Source organism: Molossus molossus, unplaced genomic scaffold (assembly GCF_014108415.1).
Source record: "Molossus molossus isolate mMolMol1 unplaced genomic scaffold, mMolMol1.p scaffold_m16_p_20, whole genome shotgun sequence".
Classification (NCBI taxonomy): domain Eukaryota; kingdom Metazoa; phylum Chordata; class Mammalia; order Chiroptera; family Molossidae; genus Molossus; species Molossus molossus.
The window spans coordinates 23,977,353-23,985,057 of NW_023425356.1; the positions used below are offsets into that span (position 1 = coordinate 23,977,353).

At 39.6% G+C, this 7,705-nt stretch overlaps 1 pseudogene; it reads left to right on the plus strand.

Moving 5' to 3' along the window:
* The first annotated feature begins 5,390 nt into the window (after nt 1-5,390).
* On the plus strand, nt 5,391-7,247 carry LOC118637877 (annotated as a pseudogene).
* Nucleotides 7,248-7,705: the final 458 nt, after the last annotated feature.

The following is a 7,705-nucleotide window of genomic DNA, read 5'->3' on the forward strand; positions in this document are numbered from 1 at the left end:
AAAGAATTCACAGATGACACTAGTGAGAGCTGAATGGGTGGATTTGGTAGAAAGGAGAGTGATAGTAACTTGATTGAAGTTGGATAGGGACAAATGTAAGATAAGAAAGTAGAGCTAATCATGTGTTAATGACTCCGTTCTTAGAACTTGATCATAAAAAGGAGAGACTTATACAAGGAGAAGCTAGAAGAAAATGCAAAGAAGATGAATTAGTTATCTATTGCTTCATAGAAAACAACCCCAAAACTTGGTCTTTTAAACAACAAACATTTATTACCTCAAAGTTTCTGTGGGTTGGGAATTGGAGTGCAGCATAGCTGGGTGCTTGTGGTTCATGGTCTCGAGGTTGCAGTCAAAATGCCAGCTGGGTTCATTTTTTTTTTAGTCTTTTTTTTCTGTTTCATGTTGGGTATTTCTATTTCTCTGTCATCAAGTTCACTAATATATGCTTAAACTTACCCAATATACTTTTCTCAGAGCCTCAGTAAGCTGCAGGACAACTTCAAGTGGCCTAATGGATATGTAACTTGAGTCCCAGGAGAAAAGGTAGGTCTGGTCAGTGTGGCTCAGTTGGTAGGGCATCATCCAGTGCACCAGGAGGTTGCTGGTGCAATTCCCAGTCTGGGCACATGCTGGGTTGTGGGCTCAACCCCCAGTAGGGGGCGTGCAGGAGGCAGCCAATCGATGTTTCTCTCTCATCAATGTTTCTCTCTTTCTCTCTCCTTCCTCTCTTTCTAAAATCAATAAAAGCATCTATAAAAAAAATTTAAAAAAAGGAGGGAGAGAACAGAAAAAATATTTGAATAATGGCCAAAATTATTCAACATTATATGAAAACTATACATGTACAGACCAAGAATCCCAATAAACCCAAAGTACAAGAAACATGAAGAAAATTATAGTACAGCACATGGCTCAAAAGGAGTGACAAAGAGAAAATCTTAAAAGCAACCAGAAATAGCCCTGGCCGGTTTGGCTCAGCGGTTAGAGCATCGACCTGCGGTCCAGAGAGACCTGTGTTCGGTTCCCGCTAAGGGTATGTACCTCGGTTACAGTTTGTCCCCAGCCCTGGTTGGTCGTGCGGGTGGTGGCCACTCAGTGTGTCCCTTTCATGTCGATGTTTCTCTCTCTCTCTCTCTTCCTCTCCCTCCCACCCTATCTGAACAAAAAATGGAAAAATGTCCTCGGGTGAGGATAAAAAAAAAAAGCAACCAGAAATATAACATACAGAAGAAAAAGATAAGCATGACAGCTAGCTTCCTGTCATAAACAATGCAAGCCAGAGAAGTATGGAACAACATCTTTAAACTACTGAAAGAAAAACACTGTTGACTTTTAATTCTATATACCCAAAGAAAATATCTTTCAAAAATGAAGATAAAGCAAAGACTTTTTCAGACATACAAAACCTATAAGATTTTATCACCAGGAAACCTAACTATAACTAATGTTAAAGGAAGTCCTTCCAGCAGAAGGAAAATGATAACAAATAAACATATGGACCTATACCAAGAAATGAAGAGCATCACAATTGGTAACTATGTGAATAAGCAAAAAAGAGAGATAAAATGGAATTATTAAGAATATTGATTAATTCAAAAGAAGGCAGAAGAAAGAAAAAAAACAACAAAGAGTAAAAGGGACAGCCCTGGTCAATGTGGCTCAGTGGTTGGAGCATCAGCCCAAAGGGTCAGAGGTTCAGTTTCAGGTCAAGGTCATGTATCTGGGTTGCAGGTTTGATCCCTGGCCCCGAGGAGGCAGCCAATCAATGAGTCTCTCTCACATTGATGTTTCTCTCTCTCTTCCCCCCTCCCTCCCTTCCACTCTCTCTAAAATGCAATGGAAAAAATATCCTTGGGTGAGGATTAACAAATAATAAAGGGGACAATAATAATAGTAATAATAATAGTAAGGATATAGATGCCTTAAACAACATGATCAACCAAGTTAACCTAATTGGCATTTGTAGAATCCTCCCCACAACAACAGGAGGATACTGTTCTTTCTTTCTTTCTTTCTTTCTTTCTTTCTTTCTTTCTTTCTTTCTTTCTTTCTTTCTTTCTCTTTCTCTCTCTCGCTCTCTCTTGCTCTCTCTCTCTTTCTTTCTTTCTCTTTTTTTGTTTTAATCCTCACCTGAGGACATTTTTCCATATTTTGTTCAGATAGAGTGGGAGGGGGAGAGAGAGAGAGAGAGAGAGAAACATCGACATGAAAGGGACACATCGAGTGGCTGCCACCCGCAAGACCCAACCAGGGCCTGGGACAAACTGCAACCAAGGCACGTGCCCTTAGCAGGAACAGAACCCGGGTCTCTCTGGACCGCAGTCCGACACTCTAACCGCTGAGCCAAACCGGCCAGAGCATACACATTATTTTTAAATGCACATGGCACTTTACCAAGACAGACTATATCCAAAGTCATAAAACAAGTATCAAAGAATTTAAGTCACATAAAAATATTCTCTGACTATAATGGAACTAAATTAGAAAGCAATAACAGAACTATCTCAGCAAAATCCTCAAACATTTTGGAAACTAACACACTTCCAAATGATCCATGGGTCAAAGAAGAAATCAAAAAGAGCAATCGAAAGTATTTTGAATGAAAAGAAAACACAGCAGTCCTGGCCAGATGGCTCAGTTGGTTGGAGCATTCTCCCATACACTAAAAGGCTGTAAGTTTAATTCCTGGTCAGGGCACATACCTAGGTTGTGGATTCAATCCCCAGTCAAGTATGAAAGTCAACCAATGGATGATGTTTCCCTCTCACATCGATGTTTCTTTCTCTCTCTCTCTCTCTCTCTCTCTCTCTCTCTCTCTCCTCCCTTTGCTCTCTCTCTAAAATTAATAAAAATATATCCTCAGATGAGGATTTAAAAAAGAAAACACAACAAATTGTTACTTACCACAAAAGCAGTACTTTAGAGGATTTATATCACCAAACACCTATATTAGAAAAGAATAAAAATCTAAAATAAGTGACTTCAGCTTTTATATTAAGAATTTTTTTAGCCCTGGCTGGTTTGGCTCAACGGTTAGAGCGTGGGCCTGCCGTCCAGAGAGACCCGGGTTCGGTTCCCGCTAAGAGCATGTACCTCGGTTACAGTTTGTCCCCAGCCCTGGTTGGTCAGGCAGTAGGCAGCCACTCGATGTGTCCCTTTCACATCAATGTTTCTCTCTCTCTCTCTCCCTCTCACTCTATCTGAACAAAAAAATGGAAAAATGTCCTCGGGTGAGGATAAAAAAAAAAAGAATTTTTTTAGCCCTGACCAGTTTGGCTCAGCAGTTGAGTATCGGCCTGCGGACCAGAGAGTCCCAGGTTCAGTTCCCGCTCTGGGCACGTATCACAAAAAAAAAAGAATTTTTTTAAAAGAGAAAAAATTAAACAAAAGAAAGGAATATCAGAGCGAAAATCAATGAAACAGAAAATATGAAAAAATATTAAACCAAAAGTTGAATCTTTGAGAGGATTAACAAAATTGACTAATCTCTAATCAGACCAACAGGAAAAAAGAAAAAAGACAAAAATTAATCAATATCAGGAAGTAGAAGGTAACATCCCTACAGAGTCTTAGATATTAAGAGGATAATAAAGATTATTATAAACAACTCTATGTCAATAAATCCTGCAACTTAGATGAAATGAACAAATTCTTTGAAAGACACAACTACCAAAGTTCACACAAAAAGAAATAGATAATGTGAATAAACCTATATCTATCAAAGAAATCGAATGTGTAGTTTAAAAAGTTCTCAACAAAGAAATCCCAGTCTCAGATAGCTTCAATGGTAAATTCCACCAAGTATTTAAGGAAGAAATAATACCAGTTCTACACTAACATTTCCAGAAAATTGAAGAGGAGGAAATATTTCCAATCTCATTCTATGAGATTAGAATTACTATTATACCAAAACAAGACAAAAACACAAAGAAAATGCAGACCAAAATTACTCATAAACATTGATATAAAAATTCTAAACCAAAATTTAGCAAACTGAATCTAACAATATATTTTAAAAGGATAAAGTGCCATGATCAAGTGAGATTTAGCCAAGAAATGCGAGACTTTTAACATTTGAAAAAGCAATCAATACAAGTCACCATATTGACGAATTAAAAAAGAAAAAAATAAGATGATATCTATAGATGCAGGGAAAGTAGTTGATAAAATCCAACACACATTCTGAATATGTTGGAAAATCTTTAGTAAACTAGGAAGAGAACAAACCTCCTCAACCTAATAAAGGGCATCTACAAAGAAACCTACTGTTAACAACGTACTTAATGGTTAAATACTAAGGGTTTTCCCCCTAAGATTGGTAATAAGTCATGTTCACTCTCATCACCTATTCAATATTGCATGGAAGTTCTAGCCAGTGCAACAAGACAAGAAAAAGAAATAAAAGGCATCCATATTAGAAAGGAAGAAGTTGTCCCCCCCCCTCTCTCTCTGTCTCTCTCTGTCTCTCTCTCTCTCTTCTCTCTCTCCCTCCCTCTCTCTCTCCCTTCCTCCCTCTTGGGAAAAAAAAAAAGAAAGGAAGAAGTAAAATTGTCTTTATTCAGAGATGACATAATCATCTATAGAGAAAATTTTATTAAAATCTCCAAAAAAGCTACTATAACCGATAAATGAGTTCAACAAGGTTGCATGATACAAGGTCAATATACAAAACTCAATTTTTTTCTACTTATTAGCAATGAACAATCAAAAACTGAAATAAACAATGCCATTACAATAGTATTGAAAATATGAAATAGTTAGGGATAAATAAGATAAAAGACATGTAACATCTATACACTAAAAATTACAAAACATTGCTGAGAAAAATTAAAGCTCTAAGTAAATGAAGAGATATATACCATGGTCATGGGTCGGAGACCCAGATTGTTAAGATTCCAATTCTCCCCGAATTGGTCTGTATATTCACTGCAATCCCAATCTAAGCCCCAGCAGGCTAATACATATATAGGCTTATTCTAAAGTTTATGTTAAAATGCAAAGGACCTACAGGAATCAAAACAACTTTGAAAAAGAAAGTTGGAATATTTATACCACTGGATTTCAAGACATGATCAAGCTAAAATACTTAAGGCAGTATAGAGTTTGCATAAAAACAGACCAGTGGAACAGAATAGAGACTCCAGAATTAGGCCCACACAAATGTGATTTTCAGCAAGTGTGCAAAGGCAGTTTAGTAGAGAAAGGGTGGCCTTTTCAACAAATGATGCTAGAACAATTGGATATCTATCTGCAAAAAAAAATTGCACTTTGGGTGCAGTGGGCCAGATCATGTCGGGGGTGGGTACCGAGGCCCCAGCTGTGACACCAGAGCAGTGAGTGCGGAGGTCCCTGTGCCCTGGTGAGCCGCCCCAGCAGCCGCCATCAGCATCAAATTTTTAGAAGTTATCAAACCTTTCTGGGCAGTTCCACCAGAAATTCAAAAACCTGAAAGGAAAATCCAGTTTAGAGAGAAATTACTATGGACTGCTATAACTCTCTTCATTTTCTTTTATTTATTTATGTATTTATGTATTTATTTATTTATTTATTTATTCATTCATTCATTTATTCATTTATTTATTTATTTATTTTTATCCTCACCCGAGGACATTTTTCCATTTTTTACTCAGATAGAGCGGGAAGGAGAGAGAGGAAGAGAGAGAAACATCGATGTGAAAGGGACACATCGAGTGGCCGCCACCCACACAACCCAACCAGGGCCGGGGACAAACGGCAGCCAAGGTACATGCCCTTAGCGGGAACCAAACCCGGGTCTCTGTGGACCGCAGGCCAACGCTCTAACCACTGAGCCGAACTGGCCAGGGCACTCTCTTCATTTTCCTAGCATGTTGTCAGATACCACTATTTGGAATCATGTCATCAGATTCTATAGATCTTTTCTGCTGGATGAGATGTATTCTTGCATCCAACAGAGGAACTTGAATGGAATTGGGTATCTCCCCAAATGTAATATCTGGTTTGATTATGTAGTTGTTAGCTGGAGCCAAAATCATGGAAGTTGGAGATACACCCAAAAATAGAGCTTTATTCAGTAGATCCCAGAAATTATTTGGTATGATCATTACCATTGGGCAAGCCATTGTATATATCATGACGGACATGTATGGGGATCCTGTTGAGATGGGTGCTGGAATCTGTCTCCTTATTATTCAGTTGTTTGTTGCTGGTTGGATTGTGCTGCTGTTAGATGAACTGCTACAGAAGGGTTACAGCCTGGAGTCTGGTATTTCCCTCTTTATTGCCACCAACATCTGTGAAACCATTGTCTGGAAGACCTTTAGTCCCTCTACTATTAACACTGGCAGAGGTACCAAGTTTGAGGGTGCAGTCATAGCTCTCTCATTTACTGGCCACCAGGACCGACAAAGTCCAAGTTTTAAGGGAGGCTTTCTTACCCAATCTCATGAACCTCATTGCTTCCGTTTTTGTGTTTGCTCTTGTGTATTTTCAGGGATTTCGTGTTGACTTGCCCATCAAGGCAGCCCAGTCTCAAGGACAGTACAGCAGCTGTCCCATCAAGCTCTTCTACATCTTGAATATCCTTATTATTCTTCAGTAGGCCTTAGTGTCAAACCTCTATGTTATTTCCCAGATGCTATATGCTCGATTCAGTGGCAAGTTTTTAGTTAATTTATTAGGACAGTGGGCAGATGTCATTGGGGTGGGACCTGCTCACTCTTACCCAGTGGGAAACCTTTGTTACTATCTCTCCCCCCGAGTCCATGAGTGCCATATTTGAGGATCCTGTCCATGTGGTTGTTTACATCACCTTCATGCTGGGATCATGTGCATTCTATTCAAAACGTGGATAGAGGTGTCTGGTTCCTCAGCCAAAGATGTAGCTAAACAGCTTAAACAATAGCAAATGGTAATGAGGGGCCACAGAGATACCTCTGTGGTTCATGAGCTTAATAGGTCTATCCCCACAGCAGCTGCTTTGGGCAGTTTGTGAACTGGCGCCCTGTCAGTGCTGGCTGGCTTCCTAGGGGCCCCTGGCTCTGGCACTGGAATTCTGCTTGCAGTCACTTTTATTTATCAGTTTTTTGTTTTTGTTTTTTTTGTTTTTTGGTACATGCCCATAGCGGGAACCGAACCTGGGACTCTCTGGTCCACAGGCCAACATTCCAACCGCTGAGCCAAACCGACCAGGGCTTTATCAGTATTTTGAAATATTTGTTAAGGTACAGGCTGAAGTAGGTGGGATGAGTGCTTTGTTTTTCTAAATGTTCCAGTACTTTGGGAGCAGAGTGGCTATTCGATGGTTGCATACCCACACTCTTTCCTAAAACTTTCCCTTCGGGAACCACTCCACCACACATTGTAGCAGCTACATGTTTGGGTGAGCTTAATCTCACCAGTGGTCCCTGCCTGGCACAGTGACATTCAGGAAGAGAAGACAATACCAACCTAAGTCAATCAGTGCTTGAATTCTCTTATCCAATTCAGGTTAGTCCAACCACAGTGAGGCTTAGGGCTTTTGCTCTGTGGCTGAGAGAGAAGACATGCTTTCTTTCTGCTGTAAACGAGCAAGAATGGATGTAGGCTCCATGCTGCTGGCAGCCATCTTGCCTCCTTAGAAAACCTCAGTCTGAGAAGAAAGCCAAGAGAAGGTGGAGTCTAGAGAACTAATGATAAACAGAGCCAGAGACCTGATCAAACCATACCTGAAACTAAATTACTT